This window comes from Leiobunum rupestre, chromosome 7, assembly GCF_980474605.1.
Source record: "Leiobunum rupestre chromosome 7, qqLeiRupe1.1.hap1, whole genome shotgun sequence".
NCBI lineage: Eukaryota > Metazoa > Arthropoda > Arachnida > Opiliones > Sclerosomatidae > Leiobunum > Leiobunum rupestre.
In genome coordinates this window covers 11,231,331-11,257,191 of record NC_143390.1, presented here as the reverse complement: position 1 = coordinate 11,257,191, position 25,861 = coordinate 11,231,331, and the positions used below count along the sequence as shown (strand labels likewise).

At 32.5% G+C, this 25,861-nt stretch overlaps 1 protein-coding gene across 1 annotated transcript in view; it reads right to left on the bottom strand.

Moving 5' to 3' along the window:
• The window catches only part of LOC149934422 (putative G protein-coupled receptor No9), a 266,599-nt gene that overhangs the window by 130,538 nt on the left and 110,200 nt on the right, over window positions 1-25,861 (bottom strand). The window contains exon 2 of the mRNA XM_090181103.1: window positions 13,984-14,103. The gene's annotated coding sequence lies outside the window, so the exon portion shown is untranslated. The remainder of the gene's footprint in view (window positions 1-13,983; window positions 14,104-25,861) is intronic.

Genomic DNA, 25,861 nt, shown 5'->3' with positions numbered 1-25,861 from the left:
GTTGAATTTAACCTTAATATATCCCATATAAAGTATATTTTTAAAAATTACAACAATTGGAGCTATTGTCAAATTTAAAAACGAGCCAATCAACGCGAGGGGTACTTTTATGTCAAAATGCAGCTTAAGCATCTTGTTTTGATTCCAACGCTAGCGACATCTGTTGAAAAAAGAGCTACTTTACGTCGAGCCGACACTTGCTTTAAGCCTAACCGATTATTCAGCTTTTATTATTAATAGCATTTGAATAATAGTTTAGAAATTAGTAGCTTTTATCATGAATCTATTTAAGCCATGAATATTCAACTGGAATACCGTAGGTCACCTACGCCAATTAATAGTGAAGTAGTAGAAATAGAACTCTCCTTTTATTTATAAGCAGTCGAATATTAGTTCCTAAAATGATGCGTTATGGTTAGCTTTCCTTTTTGCAGTATTTATAATGAATCTATTTAATTAAATTAATTAAATATATTATTAGAATAGCTATTATTATAATAAATTATAACCGATATTTTATTATTTAATAGTAATATGGCAAACATTGACTCAGGTTTTCTTCCAAAGTATCACCGAGACTTAGTTTTTCAGAGATAGTTTGTAGGTTTAAATTGTTCAAAACCTCACAGACACTCGATAGAATCGTTTCCAAAAAATCGGAGTTACATTCCTTGATTTGGGTACATTTATTCCAATTTCATTCGTCTGAACGGTGGTACAAATGTCCGAATGCCGGAAAACAGGATCGTATGTCCGAAAACGTATTTCATTTGCCCGAAAAATTTATCACAACTTTTGTTGGTGATTTACTCGTTCAATTTATGTTAACTTTACTGGCGAATTTCATTTGTTCGAATAATCGTTTGTCCATTTTTTCGAACATTAGGAATTGGTTGTTTTTTTAAATACTGTTAATATAAGAAAATAGTAACATTAACGTGAACCTAATCTAACCTAACCTAAAATATCCACAACATTCAACGCAATTCCCACAAGAAACAGCAATAAGAAATACTAATTTAGCGACAGAATTCGGACAGGTGATGCTACCGATTCGGACGAATGAAACAAACAAGTTGTCCAATTCGAACAATTGAAACATTTGTTATTTCGGCGGCTCGGACCAATGAAATTTGAACATTTGTTCCACCGTTCGGACGATTGAAATTCGAACAAATGTACCTACCTCCATTCCTTCCTTTTGTATTTTTAAGTTAGAAATATTTTTTAACTTAAACCTTATTTTTAACAAAATAACGCGAGCCGTGAGAAATCATTTCGCGGCTATTCTGCTCCCGTGAACCATCTGGCGCTAAAATGACATCATTTCCGAATTCGTTCTTATTGGCTTAAAAATGAAATCACTCGTATGGCACGGTTGGCACCCCACGTTATCTCAAAGTATACCGTGGCTAATGATAGAGTGGGCTTAAATAGGTTGATGCTTTTATATATAATTTTAACAGAATCGCAACAAAGTATATTCCTAAACTGACAGGACTCGAAATAATATTCGGGTTGGATTGTTGCGTGTGAAAAATGAAATTTAATCCATTTTGATCGGCTCACGTCGCCAAGTCGTCTGGCGGATAGATTATACAATCCTTCGGTACTCCATCTTAGGTACCTAAAGCCAGACCATTCGCGAGTATACGAATTGACGATTCCCAAAATAGACCGAGACGACTGAAAAAACAGAAGAGTCGTCGCCGAGTGGATGAGAGAAATTGATCGGTCCACTGACCAAAGCCTTCTTTGACTCGAAATCAACTTGACCCGAGACCTAGACCTAAGGCGGAACCTTATCGGCCATGGACCAAAGTACAGCCCACTAGATAAAGTGACCACTCTACTGTAATATTATGCCGCTAGGTTAAATAAATGGTCTGACAATAAGAAATTTAAAAGGTCTGTAAAGAAATAAAAACATAAATATTTTCGAATTTCTTCCATAAAAACATAAAAATTTACGTTTAACTTAGCATGTCATCACTGATTGAATAATCCGTCACCAAAGACTAAATTTTTTACAGGAAATGCTTCATACTTCTATGAAAGTAAATGAGATTGAATGCCATGGACCAAGAATCTAAGGGGACTCACTGTTCCCGATATTTGGACACGGTAGGCGTGGCCTAAATCGGAAGGCTTACTGAGGTACGCCAGGCACTTTGAAGCGCCTCAAGAATTCTGTTCATCTATCACTTCGAGATGCTAAGACGGGGCTTAGTTCATTAAATTTTTTAAGTTTAGAAATGAAATGGGTTCCAGTGCATTTGATTAAAAAACCTCAGCCATACGCGGCTGACTGGTTATTTTTACTTAACACAATGGTTAGTTACCATTACTTAAACTTTTAAAGAACTAATTTAAAAAATAAAAGGTCTAAGACTTACTAAGCCTCATAATTTAACCGACAACAACGGCGCCATTTTGTCAAAATTGAACGTGAACGCTCCAGATTCTCTACGAAACTACGTCAGCTAAAATCGACTTCAGCGACGCCAAGTTTGTCGACATTGAACTAAAATTAACCCTGATTTTCTTATTCCCAGTATTAACGTGTGCTTTTTAAAGCCTGAACGTTGAGTCCCCCTAGATTCTTGATCCATATTATGCTTTTAATAAAAAATAGCCAAAAAAATGGAAAACGCCATCTACTGACAAATTCATGAAGCTCCGTGGATGTTTATTATTGATAAATGACGTCTCTATTCAAATATAAACAGTAACGCCATCTGTAGTTCTTGACACAACAATTTGAAATAGGCACCCCCAAACCAAAAACCCCAAAAATTCCAAGATTTCTATCAGCCAATGGGGATTTTTCTTCTTATAGCGTCACAAGAAGAGTGAAGTGAATTTCAAATTTAATTGAATTTACGCAACTAATCGTAAAATTTTATAAACTGGTTTAACTTAATTTGAACCAATAGTAAAATTGTTTAATTTGTGCAATTAAATATTATTTTAACACTTTGAATGAGTTCAGTATAGAGTAATTTCCCTTCGTAGCTTTCATTATGGTCGCCATTTTGCGCAGTTTTTTTTTCTCTAAGCGAAAAAGCATGGATGACGTCTTGTCACGTGAGACTGAAATCACTGAATGCCATCGGTTCAAGGTACCAGAAAAATATTATTTATACAGTTAAGCTGAAACACAACCATGTTTAGTGCCTTTTTCTGCCATTAGATGGCGTACGAACACCTGCAGTAATACGATCAGACCATTCGAATCTCGGAGTTAGGAATATCACTTCGTAATGGACAATATAATTTGAATTTAATAAGATATACAAGCATCGAGAGATATGGCTAAAGTTATGACTTAAAAATACCTTTTACATTTGTTGGCTATTGCAGTTTAAGTCCCAAAAAAACAGTGGAAGCTTCTTTCAGAATGGTGATACAAGTTGAACAGAAAACGCCATTTGCTTTAGATTCATCTACATTTCAACGTAACTGAGTGCTGAAGGGTTAAAAAGTTTAGAGGAGTTTTTGCCGCTTATCTCATTCGTGAAATAAAACCTTCGGCAACCAACGAAAAGACAGTGATATACCCTTCAAGACGTTAAGTCCGTCTTCAGCTAGACTGTTCGCTAGGTCCTAAGAAGAATATCCCTGCTTAGCTTTAAACGAAACGCAACAGAAGTTTTAAAATTCACGACCAGTTTCGCCCATAAAGACAGTTTTAAAAGTAGCTCTTAATAGGAATTTTTCTCGAAGGCGGAGTAACTACTGGCTATAAAAAGAAACTTCGAAAACTCCCAACCATTACAAACTTTTCTATAGAGTTTCTACGGAATTTTATAGAAGTCTATACAAAGTTCAAGTTTTATTTATCTGGTATAGTGATTGATAAATATTTACTCAAATTTCTACAGCTCTTTTCTAGCGAGGAACCCAGCCGGATGGAAAAATGGAAATGAACTGCTCAATTTAAATGATTTAAAGAACTCGTTTTAATTTTAGAAATGTCGTTATACCGTGCTAATTTATTTTGGCCGACCATTTACTAGAAGAAATATGAAACTAATTACAATAAGGAAAGCTAACTCTAATACAATTTGATCCTAAAGAAAACGAGATGGCGATAGTTTATTTCAGACTGTTCTTCCGATTTACAGTCATTTCTCTGGTAGAAAATTTGAATTGCCCTACATACCTCAAAAAGCTAGACGTGGACTAAGGATCGAAGGGGACTCACGACTCCTCGTTTTTGACACCGTAGGCGTTACATAAATATGAAGGTTCGTTGTCGTAAGTAAATTGCTTCAATGTCAAGTTAACAAGCGTTTTAAAGTAACTGTCGGCTCTATCATTGCCGTCTATATTATGATAAGGCCCATGTAATTAGAGATGGTAATGAGTCTATCCGATTCTTCGGAAAAACGACTTTAGTGGAGAGCGTGGTGCCATCTATTAATGGCACTGGAAGCTAAAATTAAAAATGGCGAAACGATAACGTCGTCAGAGAACCATTGTAGAGAATTATAATTAGACAACTTATAATCTACTTAAATGACTTTAACCTAAATTAGATCTCCCATATAAAATATATTGATAAAAATTACAATAATTTAAGTTATCGTCAAATTTACTAACGAGCCAATCAACACGAGGGGTACTTTATGTCCCGCCTTTTGGGTCAAATTGTAGCTTAATCATCTTGTTTGGATTTCGACGCTAGTGACATCTGTGACAAATGAACTAAAATTTTCCGATATTTTCCGTATGAAACTGCTTTTATGGGGTATAGTGGTGAGTCCCCAATAAGAGACTTGGTCACCTAATCTTCCCGCCCTGCTAATTATGTATAAAAATACTCGGCCGGAAAATGATGGTGGTGACGAAGCAGCGGCTTTGTAATTAGATTCAATTTAAAATGCGTTTTTCTCATTAGCGATAGAGCAAAATGCAAAGCGGAAAATTTCTACTTGAAATATAGTTCTTAAAGATTAAGAGCGCGAAATTCCTTATGGATGTTGGGCTTCAAATAATGATATTACCTCTACTCTTTCGTGCATTAATGATAGCTAAAGTTTTAGAAAGAAATCTAAAGTTTCGAATATATTTAAGACATTAATGATAGCTATAGTTTTAAGTATAGCTCAGAAAGAAATATAAAGTTTTGAATATTTAAGACATTAATGTTATCTTTAGTTATAAATATAGCTTAAAACAAAATCTAACGTTTTGAATATTTAAGACATTAATGTTATCTATAGTTTTAAGTATAGCTTAAAACGAAATCTAAAGTTTTGAACATTTAAGACATTAATGATAGCTATAGTTTTAAATATAGCTTAGAAAGAAATTTAAAGTTTTGAATATTTAAGACTTTAATGACAGCTATAGTTTTAGAAAGAAATCTAAAGTTTTGAATATTTAAGACTTTAATGTTATCTATAGTTTTAAATATAGCTTAGAAAGAAATCTAAAGTTTTGAATATTTAAGACATTAATGACAGCTATAGTTTTAGAAAGAAATCTAAAGTTTCGAATATATTTAAGACATTAATGTTATCTATAGTTATAAATATAGCTTAAAATGAAATCTAAAGTTTTGAATATTTAAGACGTTAATGTTGTCTATAATTTTAAGTATAGCTTAGAAAGAAATATAAAGTTTTTAATATTTAAGACATTAACGTTATCTATAGTTATAAATATAGCTTAAAACGAAATCTTAAGTTTTGAATATTTAAGATATTAATGTTATCTATAGTTTTAAATATAGCTTAGAAAGAAATCTAAAGTTTTGAATATTTAAGACATTGATGATAGCTATAGTTTTAAATATAGCTGATAAATAAATCTAAAGTTTATAATATTTAACACATTAAGGATAGCTATAATTTAAATATAGCTTAGAAATAAATCTAAAGTATATAATATTTAACACATTAAGGATAGCTATAGTTTTAATTATAGCTTAGAAATAAATCTAAAGTGTAGGTCGAAATTGGCCGTAAACTGTCCGGAAGTGAGTCAAAGATATTTAACTAATTTAAACAATTCGTTCAAGTCCTACATATTTTAATTGATTCTAAAGCATATAAGAATTTAAAAAAATTAGACATATTTTTTTAAACTCTTTAAAATATTTTTAAATTAATTTTTGTAGAACATTTTTGAAAGTTTGATGAACGATCGAACCCGACTTTAGTCTTAAAGGGAAAATGTAAAGAAAATAAACACTAGAAGACCTGGAAGCTAAATTCTTAAGAAGGCGGCCTATCAAAGGAAGAAGTGAAATTCTTGGTGGGTTAAAAAATGAGTCTTCATCCGATACTGGGGGGGGGGGAGGTTTGTTTATTTGGGGGGGGGGGAGAAACTAAAAGATTAAAAGATGGCGTTGGCCGTCACATTCTTGGCGAACAGCGCCGGCTCTGGGCGCATTTAATTTCAATGTTGATCGATAGGGGGCGCTTTCTCTCCGTTCGCTCCGTCGCCACCCCCAGTTCGCGGTTTAATCCGTTCGGCGAAGAAAATTCCAAGTGCCAGCTACAGTGTCTCCTGGTCCTTTGGGATTAAATATTTTCGCTTTCTCTCTAAGCAGATTATTCATTAATCCAATATAATCCGATCCTTCCCGAAACGGTAATCCGTTAAATTTCCAGGAAAGGGCGCCTTATAGTGATTTTCACGCGGATTAAAACTTTTTAGATATAAGACTAAATCCTACTTTAAATTGACTAGTTATGTTTTAAAATATATATAGCTGGTATTCAACCAGAAGCGTATAAACTATTTTCGGGAAAAATAAAATGCGGAAAAGTTTCAGTAAAATTTTCCGCAAATCGGAAAAATAAAAAATTGAAACAAAAATTACTTTTTAAGGGTTTTTAATGTTTTGAACTTTTTATCGATATAAAATGGCTAATATCAGTAAACATACTATAAAACATTAATAGTGTTACATTGTTAATCAGTTTAAACTAGTCTAGAGGTTTAGTTTTACTTTCAGATTGGAAAAAATTTGGAGAAAATGCCGCTTTATTTAAAATTGCAAACAATGTACTAGACTAGTCATGGAATTAAAAAATTTTAAATTTTTTTAAATTTTTTTCGGAAAAATACGGAAAATTTTCCGGAAAAAAGGCCTCGGTCATTTTCCGGAAAATTTTCCGACTTACAACACTACACTAGCATAAAATATATCTTACGTGAAAAGTATTGGATTTTTCACAATTTCGGAAAAACCAAATGCACCATTTAGAAAGTTCCGAAAACTATTACAATTAGAAAATGAAAAATTAATACATTTTCATGTAATGAAAATGTAGTGTAATGAAAATGTAGTGTAATGAAAATGTAGTGTAATGAAAATGTAGTGTAATGAAAATGTAGTGTAATGAAAATGTAGTGTAATGAAAATGTAGTGTAATGAAAATGTAGTGTAATGAAAATGTAGTGTAATGAAAATTTAGTGTAATGAAAATTTAGTGTAATGAAAATGTAGTGTAATGAAAATGTAGTGTAATGAAAATTTAGTGTAATGCATATATGGTTTAATGAAAATATGATTTAATGAAAATATGGTTTAATGAAAATACATGTATAGTGTAATGAAAATATAGTGGAATGAAAATATAGTTTAATGAAAATATAGTGTAATGAAAATATAGTTTTAATAAAAATGTAGTTTAATAAAAATATAGTTTAATAAAAATATAGTTTAATAAAAATATAGTTTAATGAAAATATAGTTTAATGAAAATATAGTTTAATGAAAATATAGTTTAGTAAAAATATAGTTTAGTAAAAATATAGTTTAATAAAAATATAGTTTAATAAAAATATAGTTTAATAAAAATATAGTTTAATAAAAATATAGTTTACTAAAAATATAGTTTAATAAAAATATAGTTTACTAAAAATATAGTTTACTAAAAATATAGTTTACTAAAAATATAGTTTACTAAAAATATAGTTTACTAAAAATATAGTTTACTAAAAATATAGTTTAATAAAAATATAGTTTACTAAAAATATAGTTTAATAAAAATATAGTTTAATAAAAATATAGTTTAATAAAAATATAGTTTACTAAAAATATAGTTTAATAAAAATATAGTTTAATAAAAATATAGTTTAATAAAAATATAGTTTAATAAAAATATAGTTTACTAAAAATATAGTTTAATAAAAATATAGTTTAATAAAAATATAGTTTACTAAAAATATAGTTTACTAAAAATATAGTTTAATAAAAATATAGTTTAATGAAAATAGTTTTTTACATTAATTTCTAGATGTATTTAGTAAATAAATAAATAAATAAATTACTTAAATTATCAAATTGTAACTGTTTTAAATAGTTGATTTTGGAACTGACGAGAACGGTAGTGTAAGTCTCAAAGATTTTAAGCAACTCCTTAAAAGAAATGTTCCTCTTCATGGACGAAACGGTCCGTGTTTCGCCTACATCCGAATCCAAAATAAAAGAGCTGTACATGGTCGGTGGAGACAGGACTGTAACGGTGGCGTCTGTTTCGGAGGTGTTAAGGAATCAACACTACGAACGGGCAAATTTGGAGATAACAGCCGGCGCAATAACAACAATAGGCCCTTTGTTTCCCGAAACCCGCCAGTGCGCCAGAGATGGGGATTTACCGACCAGCACACGTCCCGGAAAAGGCTACTTAATTCATTTTGGAATTATTTACGTCCCGCCATAATAACGCGAGAGAAAACGCCAAGTATTTGAACTGCGTGGTCGGGCCCACGTTACGCGAAATGAAAATGTACTTGTAAGTAGTTATTGTTAATATTGGTGTATATCCTTTGCACCAGGCACCAGTGAAGAACTTTCTTCTCTTTGTCTAAGTGGAAACAGGGTAGTTTTAATCCACTTCTGGAAGTTCCAACAAATACGACCATAGGGATCTAAATTCGTTCTTTATTTTCACACTGAATGTTCGTAAGCAGTGTCAAAAAAGATAAACTAAAAATGTAATTTAGATATTAAACATGGCAACTTTCGCGACAGATGTCGCGTTGAAGTGTATAGATTTCCGATGACCTAATACTGAAGCGAAATCTATCACGAATGCTCAAAACTATTTTTCAATTAGTTCGATTTTATGCCATTTTTTACAAAGTCAAAACATTGAAAATCAAAGTTAAAAACGTGTTTGAAATAAACATGGAAATATTATCGACAGATGCTGCTTTGTACCGTTCAATTTCAGATGACGTAATGCTGGAGTGACCTCTATCATGAATATTTCAAACAATTTTTTTACAAATTCTGTTTTAAAGCAAGTGTCGGCTTGACGTGTACTAGCTGTTTTTTCAAGCGATGTCGCTAGCGTCGAAATCAAAACAAGATGCTTAAGCTACATTTTGACTAAATAGGCGAGACATAAAAGTACCCTCGCGTTGATTGGCTCGTTTTAAATTTGACAATAACTTAAATTATAGTCATTTTTAACAATATATTTTATACGGGATATATAATTTTGGATAAAGTCAACTAAGTAGAGTATAATTTGTCTAATTATAATAATAATATTTTGTTCTCTGACGACGTTATTGTTTCGCTATTTTGAATTTTAGCTTCCTTTTCCATTAATAGATGGCACTACGCTTTCCAGAAAAATCGTTTTTTCGAAGAATCGGATAGATTCATTGCCATCTCTAATAACAATGGCCTTATCATAATACAGGTGGCAATGATAGAGCCGACAGTTGCTTTAAGGATTTTTTGCAATAAAACTCCAAAAATCAAAACTCAAGATGTGATTTAAATAAATAAGCGTGACAAAATATCCGTATCGAAAAATGAATGAAGTCTCTCAGTGGCAGAAGCATTATTCCCTGGCCTATTAAAATTAGCCCGACTAAAAATGACCCTTCTGGGACTAAATCTATTAGAATGCAAATGAGAACGGCTGTCGATGGTTATGAATACTGAAACCAAAAGGATATAACGCTTCGACCATGTCAGCATCTGCCGGTGGCCATAAACTTGCGAAACGACCTCTCCAGAGTTACCAAATACATAGTTAAAATAATCACCAAAAAATATAAAATATAGCACCTTTCTCTTGGCATCTCTATAGCACAAACTCTTTTCTTAAAAAACAGCGATAAACGACATTATGTACAGGGTGCTGCGTTAGCCCTGGCACCAGCACGTCAGTTTTGGGGTTAACAAAATCTAATCGTACCCACTAGAATTGACAATTTAATTAACTAATGAACGAAGAATGGAATTGATTAATGAACAAACGAAATAATTAATTAATTCATTAATTCTTTAATTCATTCGTTTGTTCATTAATCAATTTCATACTTCATTTGTTCATTCATTCTTTAATTCATTCGTTAATTAATTAATTCGGCTGATCATTTATTCTTTCAATCGTTAACTAGTTAATTAATTCATTTGTTCATTCATTCTTTAATTCATTCGTTCATTTATTTATTTGTTCTTTCATCTGTTAATTAATTAATTCATTTGTTCATTTATTCTTTAATTCATTTGTTCAGTCATTCTTTAACAATTGAAATAATAAATGTACAACCGAATTAATTAATTAACGAATGAAAGAACAAATAATTGAACGAATGAATTAAAGAATGAATTAACAACCGAATTAATTAATTAATTAATTATTGAAAGAATAAATTAACAACCGAATTAATTAATTAAAGAATGAATGAATGAATGAACAAATAAATGAACGTAGAATGAAGAAATAAATGAACGTAGAATGAAGAAATAAATGAACGTAGAATGAAGAAATAAATGAACGTAGAATGAAGAAATAAATGAACGTAGAATGAAGAAATAAATGAACGTAGAATGAAGAAATAAATGAACGTAGAATGAAGAAATAAATGAACGTAGAATGAAGAAATAAATGAACGTAGAATGAAGAAATAAATGAACGTAGAATGAAGAAATAAATGAACGTAGAATGAAGAAATAAATGAACGTAGAATGAAGAAATAAATGAACGAATGAATGAACAAATGAATGAACGTAGAATGAAGAAATAAATGAACGAATGAATGAACAAATGAATTAATTAATTAACGATTGAAAGAATAAATGAACAATTGAATTAATTAATTAACGAATGAATTAACAAATAAATGCTCGAATGAAAAATACATTAACGATTGAATTAATAAATTAATGCACGAATTAATTAATTAACTATAAAATAATTAACGAACGAATCAAATAAAGGTTTAAATCAAAGAGGAATACTTATAATACGTAAAAATGATGCACTGTATTCAGACAATACAATATCAACCATTTTTGAAAAAATTAAATTATAATTGTTAAAAGCAATTAAAACTATGAAAAATAGAACTATCCACATTTAACCGTTAAAAACCGACTAAATGGACGTCATTTTAAAGTTATTATCTTTTGCCAGCGAGTTTAACGACGAGTTTTGGTTCTACTCAGCTTACAGTAGTGTCCCCGCAAACTTACAATACACCCGCGTGCTTCGGAGAAGCAAGAATGAAGCACCCTGTATTAAGAACCAAAGTGTATATCCTAAATGTTAAGAAGGAAAAAAAACTTAATTGGTAATAAAAGGAGGGTTCGGGAGGATCTTGGCTTCCCCAAATGACTCGTAAATAAAGAAGAGAACGAATATTTAAGGGAAGAACGAAAAAAAAAAAATTAGAAATTTATAAAATTTATAGAACGATTTTTTTTTCTTGAAGCTTTCGACCGTTTAAAAAAATGGTTACACGGGAAAATGCTAATTTCCATTTCTTTTCCGGCCGGGCCTCCGATATATTGATTTTCCTTTCAGCCTTTTGAAATTTTCCCTTTAAATAGTGAACGCCTGTGTAACCGAGATGAGGGTTTTTTCGCCAAGTTTTTTCTTTTTTTATCTTAGCTTTTTTTATTCTTTGGCGAAATAAAAAAAAAACAGCATCTCGATACTCTTTCTTATCCCGCCAGGATCTCAGGTAATCCACAGAGTACAGAAATATACACCGGTATTTTTTTTTCAGGTAAAAGGATTTTTATGCTTCGTAGGATATTTCGAGAACTTTTTTAATAGTTTCATTTTTATGAATTGAAATGAATACGCATATTGAAATATTGCTTTTAATGTCACGAGACAAAGGTAATTAGGATTTTGCCACCAGGTGAGATTTTCAACCGTGCTAGAACATTCAACCACAAACTACACCAATATGGATTTATACTTGGGTCTTTTTTAATTACGCTACACTAGCGATGCCTAATTTCTATCGTCGTCATCTGGTGCCAATCTAAATATTTTATTAATTAATTGACCTAACGAGACTTCAGCATTTTCTCACTGGATATTTGAGCGCCCTCATTATCCACTTGTTTTTAACTCATTTTGACGCCGTTAGGTAGATTTTGACGCAACCATATAGACATGAAAACATTTATCAGGGATATTCTTAGGTACTAAGCCCCGTGATAGTTGGTCCATGTTGGAAGTAGCATTGGCTCGCGCTACTGGGATTGTTATAATTATGCACTAACATAGAAAACAATATTTCTATAATAAGCTGCTTCCTCTTCATAACATCCTCTACTTTCTACACTAGTTTCAATATTGACCTAATATTTATTGTACGATGATTAGTAACCCTGATTTCGTAATTGTTTATTAGATATATATATATAATATAACAAGTACCAGCTAGGACTTATATTTACTCTACATAGCGAACGTAACCTACACGACGACAGAATTTTTGAAAATATAGCAATATTATAAATGGAATATTTACACAATCAATGAGATATCGTTATTGAACTGAATGCAATGATTGGTTTAAAAAATTAACCAATAAATGAATAAGGTTTCAGACTCATAACTACATATTCAAAATCTGGTCAATCCTTCACCCCTTCCATCGTTGCCTACGTTATTACAAAGGCCCGTGCACCGCTCCATTTTAATAACGTGTTGACTCGTTTCTTCGCTTTTGATTCAAGAAAGATGGCGGACAAAATGATGGGGACTTAACCTTCTCATTTCTTATTCTCAGATTATCAAAATTAAATTTAATAATACGCAAATAAAGTAATAATCCCAAAGGACCTCGCACTTCTGTGGGAAATAACTTTCTACGAAGAATTAAAATTGTCCATTACCAATTTTTCCTAGTTCCTCTAGTTTGTTCAGTATCGGTGGTCAAAGTTGAACAAAACTTGTTAGTATCGTCTTTTTTTTTTAGATACACAAACATCGGTGTCGACCCGAGGCCTTAGACACCAGCACAGGGTGTGATATGTGTAACGGCCACGCCAACGGGGGGATACGTGGGAACAGGGGTGGGGACACCCGTGGCGGAAGTATCCCGACCACCCGTTGGGGGATTGGTAGTCGTCCTCACACGGCCTTCCACAAACTCCACCTCCCGGACGCCTGGGATTACTACTTTTGGAAGTAGTAGAAACCTTGCGGTTGCCCTAAGCAACGGGGTCCAGATACGATATAACCTAGTGGCCCGAATTGTCGATCAAAATACCAGAAATAAATTGAAGATATTTTAATAAATAATAATAATCAACTAGGCGAATACCCAAGGCACCATTTAGGCCTAAGTCATCGAGCGACTTTAAAAGCCATTTATTCAGGTAGCCGGGTTAAATTGCATAGGAGGGTGGTGGAAAGCCCTTCATGCCACGCGAGCCAACAGCTCCCTACACTCACTATTACCGTTAACCTCAACAAGTTTTTATGGAAAGGGGAAACCAGTGGGGAGAGAGCTTGCAAACTCTATGCAGAAGGAGTGGTTCCGAGATTTCAACCAGTGCCACAAGATGGAATCGAACCCGGCTCCTCTCGCGTGCACAAGCCATTATAATAACGTAGGCAACACTCTAGCAGACGCCAGTAGGATGATTGTAGAATGGTCACCTACAATCACTGCTACTTAGCGACAGTGAGAGGAAATGGCCGTAACGTCGTTTTATTAACGCCTAAAGAAGGTTATTAAAATGTGTCCTACCTGTTTCGAATGCTTTTGGCGAGTGCGCGAAGTCTTGGGCGAGAAGATGACTAATTCAGAACCCGATATTTTACCTCATGACACGCTGCGGAACATCAGACTATTTACTTATACCCGTACCTGGAAAGAAATGTAAGTAGAAATTAATTATATTTTACCTCTTTGATAAATAGCGTAAAAATTGTAGGTAAGGTTATTAAGGAGGAATTAATCATGTAACGTCAATTGAGCCTTCGGCGAATTCCTCTAACGAAACTTGTCAACGTCGACCTTAAACGTTTCTCTTTAGGATTAATCTAAGAGCTAGTTTTTAACTTCAGAAAAACGATTTCAAGGTTAGTTTTAAATTAAAAAAACAAACCAAATTAAGGTCAGTTTTCAACTATTTTAAACCTCGTTTTCAACTTAAAGCCAAAACAATTTTAAGGCTCGTTTTCAACTTAAAGCCAAAACAATTTTAAGGCTCGTTTTCAACTTAAAGCCAAAACAATTTTAAGGCTCGTTTTCAACTTAAAGCCAAAACAATTTTAAGGCTCGTTTTCAACTTAAAGCCCAAACAATTTTAAGGCTCGTTTTCAACTTAAAGCCAAAACAATTTTAAGGCTCATTTTCAACTTAAAACCAAAACAATTTTAAGGCTCATTTTCAACTTAAAAAATAATAATTTTATGGTTCGTTTTCTATATAAAATAAAGCAATTTTAAGGTTAGTTTTCAACTTAAGAAAAATTAAGGTTCGTTTTCATCGTCTAAAACCCTATTTTAAGGTAGGTTTTCAACGTCTAAAAACCTATTTTAGGACGGGTTTTCAACTTTATAAAACCTATTTTAGGACGGGTTTTCAACTTTATAAAACCTATTTTAAGGCGGGTTTTCAACATTTAAAAATCTATTTTAAGGCAAGTTTACAACTTTTAAAAACCTATTTTAAGGTGGGTTATTTAAGTCTAAAAACCTATTTTAAGGTGGGTTATTTACGTCTAAAAACCTATTTTAAGGTGGGTTATTTACGTCTAAAAACCTATTTTAAGTCAGGTTTTCAACTTTTAAAAACCTATTTTGAGGCGGGTTTTCAACCTGTAAAATTCTATTTTGAGGCGGGTTTTCAACTTTTAAAAACCTATTTTAAGGCAAGTTTCACCGTCTAAAAATCTATTTTAAGGCAAGTTTTCAACTTTTAAAAACCTATTTTGAGGCGTTTTTCCATCAGGATAAAAACGCTACGACGCGACGGCGAGCTTCAAATTTAAAATTATTTTTTGGGTCTAATAGGATAACTTTTGCCGTCAGGCCGAAGGGCTGGTTTTTACTATTAAGAATAAAAACGCAAATTTTTCAAGTGGTGATGAACTTATAATATACATTTTTCTTATTTAAAATACCATTCATGGTTTTAAACTGTTTTAAGTCAATCAAAAAGTTAATTCAAAAACTTAGTTTAATATATTTTTTAAACTCTCTTTTCGTCATATAATAGTTATCAATTAACACACGAGGAAAGTTACTTAAAGAACGCGATATTATAGACAAGGGTTAATATTATATTATTAGCTTCGGGTACGTCCTTATTGCTGTCTGCTACGTCATCTGTACCCACAAAGGCCACTCGCTAAGTTGCTAGGCGCAGACAGCGGATGAATGGCGATATCAATAGGCCGATAAAAATATTATCCTACGTGGAGACTTCCCATCAGTACTTCCCCCGCGTAAACCTGCGAAAAAGGGGATTTCTCTGATTGGTCGGAGTTTACGGCCAACTTCGACGATTTTATTTTGCAGTCTAACGAATTCGCAATTCGCGAATCTGCAAGTTTGAAGCGATGGATTCTCCAAAGAAAAGGTTTGTTAATGTTTTTGATAAATGTAAATTAAATAGCATTTAAATAAAACAACAAACAGATCCTCCAATTCCAATTAGACGATTCATTTTATATTTTTAACTTATAATTTACGTGTTAGTCATAAGAAACGTTCGCGTAAGGCAACGATTCTTGCTAAGGCTTATGTTTTTCACAAAAATACTGCAGCAGACGAAATTTGTTATTCACGTTTTTTATAGTTTTTATATCTGTACATAGATGGCGCTGCTGCTTAAAGCAACTGTCGGTTCTATCATTGCCATCTGTATTATGATAAGGCCCTTGTAATTAGATATGGCAATGAGTCTATCCGATTTTTCGAAAAAACGACTTTACTGGAGAGCGTGGTGCCATCTATTAATGGCACAGGAAGCTAAAATTCAAAATATCGAAATGATAACGTCGTCAGAGAACCATCTTAACTAGAGTATTATAATTAGCCAACTTATAATCTACTTAGAGGACATAATCCTAAATTATATATTCCGTATAAAATATATGGTTAAAAATAACAATAATTTAAGTCATCGTCAAATTTACAAACGATACAATCAACGTGAGGGGTACTTTTATGTCCCGCCTTTTGGGTCAAAATGTAGCTTAAGCATCTTGTTTCGATTTCGACGTTAGCGACATCTGTTGAAAGAAGAGCTACTTCAGGTCGAGCCGACACTTGCTTTAAGATACTTGGATAATTTACAATCTTATTTTCCACGAAAATGATCTAGCTACGAATAAACTCGCTTAAAGCAACTGTCGGCTCTATCATTGGCACGTGTATTATGATAAGGCCCTTGTTATTAGAGATGGCAATGAATCTATCCGAATCTTCGAAAAAGTGACTTTAGTGGAGAGCGTGGTGCCATCTATTAATGGCGTATTAAGCTAAAATTAAAAATAGTGAAACGATAACGTCGTCAGAGAACCATTGTAGAGTATTGTAATAAGACAAATTATAATCTACTTATTTGAATTTAACCTTAATATATCCCATATAAAGTATATTTTTGAAAATTACAATAATTGAAGTTATTGTCAAATTTAAAATCGAGCCAATCAACGCGGAGGGGTACTTTTATGTCCCGCCTTTTGGGTCAAAATGTAGCTTAAGCATCTTGTTTTGATTTCGACGCTAGCGACATCTGTTGAAAAAAGAGCTAGTACAAGTCGAGCCGACACTTGCTTTAAGTGCAAATGAGGTAAGTGAACTTCTATTTGAGCCAAGGCTTATTAGAAATATTTGAGCCAAGGCTTATTATTGATAGCCGCCGAGTGTTAAGCGTAGCATGGAGCGAGCGTAAATCTCGGTTATAATGGACGCCTGTTTCTATGGGAGTCAATTCCTTAGACATTCCAGAAAAAGAAATCAATGCCCTCCTCCTCAAAACCAAAACAAAGCATCCCATTTGATTGTTTAACAATCCATCACCCGCAATATAAAAGACCTTACGTTGTGAATTCTATTGTAGCTAAAACTACCATATCCGCAGCTCCAAAACACCATCCATGTAGATATAATTCAAAGCCTATTTCAGATCGAGCCTTTGAAACAAACTTTCCATAACTATCTTCCAGTAAACACATTTTGCTTAAAGCGAGTGTCGGCTCAACGTGAAGTAGCTCTTTTTTCAACAGATGTCGCTAGCGTCGAAATCAAAACAAGATGCTTAAGCCACATTTTGACCGAAAAGGCTGGACATAAAAGTACCCCTCGTGTTGATTCGCTCGTTTGTAAATTTGACGATAACTTAAATTATTGTAATTTTTATCAATATATTTTATATGGGATATCTAATTTAGGTTAAAGTCGTCTAAGTAGATTATAATACTCTACAATGGTTCTTTGACGACGTTATCGTTTCGCTATTTTGAATTTTAGCTTCCAGTGTCTTCAATAGATGGCACACACTCTCCAGTAAAGTCATTTCGTCGAAGAATCGGATAGATTTATTGCCATCTCTAATAACAAGGGTCTTGTTAAGAAACAGCTAGCAATGATAGAGCTGACTGTTGCTTTAAAACACATTATTTAAAACTTGAAAAACCAGTGACCAGTCGTCTAAACTGTACACACAATTTTCAAGCATTAGCAGACGAATATCGGCATCCATTTTTCAAAATGGCGGAGGAATTAGCAATTGGGGAAATAAACAGTTTAAACACTATATTTACGTTTCTAGTTCACAATTTGCGCGACCGAAAACTATCGCTACGCCCTCTTTCGTAGGCGGGAGGAAACGGTCAGCGGAAAAATATTAATAATCGTTATTTTAGCAGCGGAAAGCTTAAGGATTAAGGTAGAAAATAATTCATAATTTACCACTCCAATTAATAGTGAGATTAAGCTAGCACCAGAAAACGTGTAGTTGGAACTTGTAGGAGTGTTGACGTACCTTTGAGCGTACAGCCTGCACCTGCTTCAGGTTCCCACTATACGTTTTCTATCCTTTTTCTATGCTGACTAAACTGTCTTATTATTATTTTATGATGCAAACTCTACACCACTATGCAGACAAACTAAGACAATTTAATTAAAATTTAGCCAAATACCTGACAACCAAAGTTATAAAAGTGACTCGTTAAGTTTGAGTTTATAAAAAAAAATCCATGAAGTTTACTTGCTTTTTGATAACAATGAAACACGAATTCCCAGATTTCCACATTTTTCTCCACTTCGATTACATTGAATACTACACAAAACTTCGGCGCCAGCTAAACTAGTTTCGAATACTAGTTGAATACTATACTACACGTGAATACTAGTTGAATACTATACTACACGTGAAAACTAGTTGAATACTACACAAAACGTCAGCGCCAGCTAAACTAGTTTCGATCGAGAAATCTTCTTACAATAATTCATGAAAACTTATTATAGTTTTTAAAATTACACTATAAATATGCACTGTTACAAAATTGACTTGCGTAATCCAAAGACCATACCTAGGCATATGCGGAAAAGTAAATCTGTATTTCCCAAACGTATACATCTACAGTTTGTATTTTAAAGGGGCTGCCCCTTAGGGGCGACACCTGGCAGTGCTTAGAGATCTGTAAGCGAAAATGACAGAATTATCTTATAGGTGTTGTACTACGGTACCATCTACCCAGAGGTACTAAATTCCTATTAAATCCTATATTTTCAAAAATGTCCTATAAAATCCTATACTTCTAGCAAAATCGTGAAAAAGTCCTATAAAATCCTATATTTTTAGCAAAAAGTCCTATAAAATCCTATAATTTGCCCATTTCAAATCCCGCAACTTATAATGTTTGGTTAAATTTCTAGATTTAGCTAGTCTATACTTTTGTTATTGTTAACATGGTTAGTTACTAGTATATCTTTGTGATAAAATGGTTAAATAGTTTCTTTTTTTAAGTGAAAATTAAAGCTTTATTTCACTAAATGTAGATTTTGTTATTAAATGCATACTTAAGTTAGTAAATGAATATAGTCCTATAAAATCCTATAATTTTGAAAAAAGACTTCTATAAAATCCTATAAGTTTGAAAAATAGTCTTATAAAATCCTATAAGTTTGAAAAATAGTCTTATAAAATCCTATAAGTTTGAAAAATAGTCTTATAAAATCCTATAATTTTGAAAAAATAGTACTAGGCCTATAAAATCCTATAATTTTGAAAAAAATAGTCTTATAAAATCCTATAATTTTGAAAAAATAGTCCTATAAAGTCCTATATTTTTAGATTTGAGTGTGGGCCCTGAAATAACTATCAGTATTTGTAGCTTTAATTAAAAGTACATCATATTTACTACTACGATCCAAGTTATCAAATCAATAAACTAGTGTTTAGTTAAAAGGAACCAATTATGGACTCCACCACTCTCCCCCCTTTTCGGCTTTCCGTTGCTACGCAACGCGTTTTGAAATTTATTATGTTTAGGCTTAGTTTCTCTTTTCTGTGTAATAGTCGCGAACCAGATTTCCCAAATAGGACGAAACCGGTCTACCGTTGGAATTTCTGGATATTTCATTTTATTTTATTTAAATTAGTTTTTCACTCGAAGATCTATTTGGTCAGAGTTTCGCGTCTTTTTGTTCGCTCGAAGACTTCTTGGTACGAGCTATTTGTAAGTTTTTAAATTTCTTCAAACTTGTTTACGGTTTACCTTTTTTATCACTTTTAATTACTTATTTTCGTAGTTTATCAATAAACTAGTAACTTGACCAGTCTTTGCAGTTTTTCCCCCTATATGAAATTCAGTCAATCCAAGAATAATCAGGAATGTAAAATATTACCTCTAGATAAAAGTCATATTTTTGAAAAAAGTAAGCGTTATTTTAAAAACTTTTACAGGGTTAGTACAAAATTTCCCAAATTAAATTCCCTGACATTTCCAGGTTTTCCCTGACCAAATTGACAAATTTCCCTGACCATTTTTTGTAGAATAAATTTATCTTGGAAAATATTGATTACACAATTTAATACATCTTTCAAAAATTTATTTGCCGGATTTTCTTTGGACCATTTTAAAATTCCCTGACCATTTGGAAACATTTTCAAATTCCCTGACTTTTCCAGGTTTTCCAGGTATTCCAGGTCGTGTACGAACCCTGTTTTAAGCGTTCCTTATGAAGTATTTGTCATCAAGATTTAACTAACAAAATATTTATTCAGGTGTCTATAGCGTAACAGAGAATTAATTTAAAATTGATAAAGTTAGACTCGGGTTAAAGTTAACCGATTTGTACCAATCTATAATTTGTTATATGAATAATTATTTGCATAGTTTATGTTTGAAACGTAGGGATCATTGTCACGAAAATTAATTAAGTTGAACCCTCGGGCTGTGTAACAAACGATAAACCATAAATCAAAATATAAAATCGACTAAGTCTGAGAACTGATAAATTGAAAGTACATTTATACAGGGTGTATCAAAGGGTTACGCAAAATGTAGTTAGTGAGTTGAGAAGTATGCCGGTTTTTTTCCCGATTTTCCTACGATGAGTTAAGAGCGCCAGAGAGCTTCAAAGTGTGGCCTACTAGCCCCAGGAAGTAGGCTGCAACAAGCGCAAAACCAAGCAGCAGGGAAACGCGAACATTAAGGTTGGGGTTCGTGTGATAGGTGAAAACGGACTTTGTAAACAAATCGAGGTAACCAGCGTAAAAAAGTAAACTTAAACAGTATTTAAAGTCGGGATGGACCGCGATTTCTCATAACTTTCGAACTGCAACAATGGAGTTCACTTCGGAAGAATAATAATCAGCTAGTCTAATACCCAAGGCACCACCTTAGGCCTAAGTAATCAAGCGACTTTTGAAGCCATTAATTCAGGTGGCCGGGTTAAAATGCGTAGGAGGGTGGTGACAAGCCCTGCATGCCACGCGTTCGAGCCAACAGTTCCCTACACTCACTTTTACCGTTAACCTCAACAAGTTTTTATGTAAGGGAAAACATAAGATCTCGGAGGAAAACCCCTTAAACCAGTGGGGAGAAACCTGGCAAACTCTACGCAGAAGGAGTTGTTCCGAGTTTTTCACCCAGTGCCACAAGCTGGGATCGAACCCGGCTCCTCTTGCCCCACTGGTGGATGGAAATGCTTTGGCTGCTCAACGTCTCTACCACGAAAGGTACCCGAACCAGCGCATCCCCGTGCTTATTACAGCCTACTTGCAGGGGCTAGTAGGCCACACTTTGAAGCTCTCTGGCGCTCTTTTAACTCATCGTAGGAAAATAGAGAAAAAACAGGCATACTTCTCAACTCACCCCCTACAACTCCTTAAAATTTTAGCATAACCTTTTGAAACACCCTGTATATGTATGGTGGGCATGATAAATCGAAGAAAAATTGAGTCGAAATTTCCGGCTGACTTCGGGCTACGCTAAACCTCAGTGACAAAATAAACTAACATAGAAATGGATTTAAAAGCAACGTTATAAATTATCCCATAACGTCAGTGTAAGAATAAGACCATTTTCCAAATGAGTGTCTTCCATTAGCAACGGCGACCATCCAATAAATTGGACCAGAAGTATATCTGATTTTATTCCCTTTAAACAAATGCCTACGCAGCGCAGGTCTCGGTGATTTTATTTAAAAAAATGTTTAGGAAGAAACCATAGTACTGTTCGAAGATTGCAGGGTTCCCAGCGATCCTTTAATTTCTATATTTTCGTATAATTCTGAAGTGATCCTTTAAAATCTTATAATTCCATTTTTTATCCTATATTTCCTATAATTTCTGAAGTGATCCTTTAAAATCCTATAATTCCATTTTTATCCTATATTTCCAATAAGTTCTGAAATGGTCCTATAAAATCCTATAATTCCATTTTTTATCCTATATTTCCTATAATTTCTGAAATGGTTCTATAAAATCCTATAATTCCATTTGTTATCCTATATTTTCCTATAATTCTGAAATGGTTCTATAAAATCCTATAATTCCATTTGTTATCCTATATTTTCCTATAATTTCTGAAATGGTCCTATAAAATCCTATAATTCCATTTGTTATCCTATATTTTCCTATAATTCTGAAATGGTCCTATAAAATCCTATAATTCCATTTGTTATCCTATATTTTCATATAATTCTTAAATGGTACTATAAAATCCTATAATTCCATTTGTTATCCAATATTTTCCTATAATTCTGAAATGGTCCTATAAAATCCTATAATTCCATTTGTTATCCTATATTTTCCTATAATTCTGAAATGGTCCTATAAAATCCTATAATTCCATTTGTTATCCTATATTTTCATATAATTCTTAAATGGTACTATAAAATCCTATAATTCCATTTGTTATCCAATATTTTCCTATAATTCTGAAATGGTCCTATAAAATCCTATAATTCCATTTGTTATCCTATATTTTCATATAATTCTTAAATGGTACTATAAAATCCTATAATTCCATTTGTTATCCAATATTTTCCTATAATTCTGAAATGGTCCTATAAAATCCTATAATTCCATTTTTATCCTATATTTCCTATAATTCTGAAATAGTTCTATAAAATCCTATAATTCCATTTGTTATCCTATATTTTCATATAATTCTGAAATGGTCTTATAAAATCCTATAATTCTATTTGTTATCCAATATTTTCCTACAATTCTGAAATGGTCCTATAAAATCCTATAATTCCATTTGTTATCCTATATTTTCCTATAATTCTGAAATGGTCCTATAAAATCCTATAATTCCATTTGTTATCCAATATTTTCCTATAATTCTCAAATGGTCCTATAAAATCCTATAATTCCATTTGTTATCCAATATTTTCCTATAATTTCTGAAATGGTCCTATAAAATCCTATAATTCCATTTGTTATCCAATATTTTCCTATAATTCTCAAATGGTCCTATAAAATCCTATAATTCCATTTGTTATCCTATATTTTCATATAATTCTGAAATGGTCCTATAAAATCCTATAATTCCATTTGTTATCCAATATTTTCCTATAATTCTGAAATGGTTCTATAAAATCCTATAATTCCATTTGTTATCCAATATTTTCCTATAATTCTGAAATGGTTCTATAAAATCCTATAATTCCATTTGTTATCCAATATTTTCCTATAATTCTGAAATGGTTCTATAAAATCCTATAATTCCATTTGTTATCCTATATTTTCCTATAATTTCTGAAATGGTCCTATAAAATCCTATAATTCCATTTGTTATCCTAAATTTTCATATAATTCTGAAATGGTCTTATAAAATCATATAATTCCATTTTTATCCTATATTTCCTACAATTCTGAAATGGTCCTATAAAATCCTATAATTCCATTTGTTATCCTATATTTTCCTATAATTCTGAAATGGTCCTATAAAATCCTATAATTCCATTTGTTATCCTATATTTCCTATAATTTCTGAAATGGTCCTATAAAATCCTATAATTTCATTTGTTATCCAATATTTTCCTATAATTCTGAAATGGTTCTATAAAATCCTATAATTCCATTTGTTATCCAATATTTTCCTATAATTCTGAAATGGTCCTATAAAATCCTATAATTCCAATTGTTATCCTATATTTTCCTATAATTCTGAAATGGTTCTATAAAATCCTATAATTCCATTTGTTATCCTATATTTTCCTATAATTTCTGAAATGGTTCTATAAAATCCTATAATTCCATTTGTTATCCAATATTTTCCAATAATTCTGAAATGGTCCTATAAAATCCTATAATTCCAATTGTTATCCAATATTTTCCTATAATTCTGAAATGGTTCTATAAAATCCTATAATTCCATTTGTTATCCTATATTTTCCTATAATTTCTGAAATGGTCCTATAAAATCCTATAATTCCATTTGTTATCCTAAATTTTCATATAATTCTGAAATGGTCTTATAAAATCATATAATTCCATTTTTATCCTATATTTCCTACAATTCTGAAATGGTCCTATAAAATCCTATAATTCCATTTGTTATCCTATATTTTCCTATAATTCTGAAATGGTCCTATAAAATCCTATAATTCCATTTGTTATCCTATATTTTCCTATAATTTCTGAAATGGTCCTATAAAATCCTATAATTCCATTTGTTATCCAACATTTTCCTATAATTCTGAAATGGTTCTATAAAATCCTATAATTCCATTTGTTATCCAATATTTTCCTATAATTCTGAAATGGTCCTATAAAATCCTATAATTCCAATTGTTATCCTATATTTTCCTATAATTCTGAAATGGTTCTATAAAATCCTATAATTCCATTTGTTATCCTATATTTTCCTATAATTTCTGAAATGGTTCTATAAAATCCTATAATTCCATTTGTTATCCAATATTTTCCTATAATTCTGAAATGGTCCTATAAAATCCTATAATTCCAATTGTTATCCAATATTTTCCTATAATTCTGAAATGGTCCTATAAAATCCTATAATTCCAATTGTTATCCTATATTTTCCTATAATTCTGAAATGGTTCTATAAAATCCTATAATTCCATTTGTTATCCAATATTTTCCTATAATTCTGAAATGGTCCTATAAAATTATATAATTCCATTTTTGTGATAGGTAAAAAAGGACTTTGGAAACAAATCGAGGTAACCAGCGTAAAAAAGTAAACTTAAACAGTATTTAAAGTCCCTGCTGCTTGGTTTGTACTTTTTGCAGCCTACTTCCAGGGGCTAGTTCTCAACTCATCCTCTACAACTCCTTAAAATTTTTGCATAACCTTTTAAAACACCCTGTATAACCACCTGATTGAAAAGGCATTAAGAGTCGCGCGATGACTTAGGCCTAGCGGATTACTAATATAATTTTCGCCTCAATTTTAAGTTACCACATTTTAGCTCCCACTACGCAAAATGTAGCGTTCGTAAAAATACATTTATATAACAAAACTCTAGTAGGGTTAGCAACGGATCTACGTAGAATATAGGCGCTAAATAATTGAAACTAGGATCTCAGCCCCGGGGGAGAAGTTCGTCTTACAGGCGCGCACGAGCGTGGCAGAGAAACTTGGCCACTTGACCTTAAAAGAGTTTCAGGGAACGTTTAAGAGTAAGATGGGATGGGAGGCGAAAATATGATGGCGAGGCTATATCGACTCTCGCGGGTTGCATTAACGGAGGCCCTCGAGCGAGATACGCGGTTGGGGATCGCTAGAGGCTGTGAGAAGATGACAATGAACGTAAACTGACATTTAGCAACCCGTCGCGAGTCGATCGCGTCCGCCTTCGACGCTACTGTCAATACGGACTGATTGACGCTTCCAATTTAATATGGTCATTGATTCTATTTATAAGTTTGCAAAAGCAACTTAGAGACACGGGCGCCGTTCGCTCAAAGATTACGCAGTCATCGAATCTACGGTCCATCCCGAGTTTACCTCAAATTTAAGGAGGTGTTTCAGGGAAGGGGGCTTATAGGGCCTCGGGGGTTCGTCTTAAGTCGTGAGCCAACCGTCGACGGCATAGTCCATTTTATCGCCGAGATCGTAAACACTTTTGCTACCGAAAAAATTCACCGACTACGATCCGTAGATAATGATTTCACCCACTGCCAA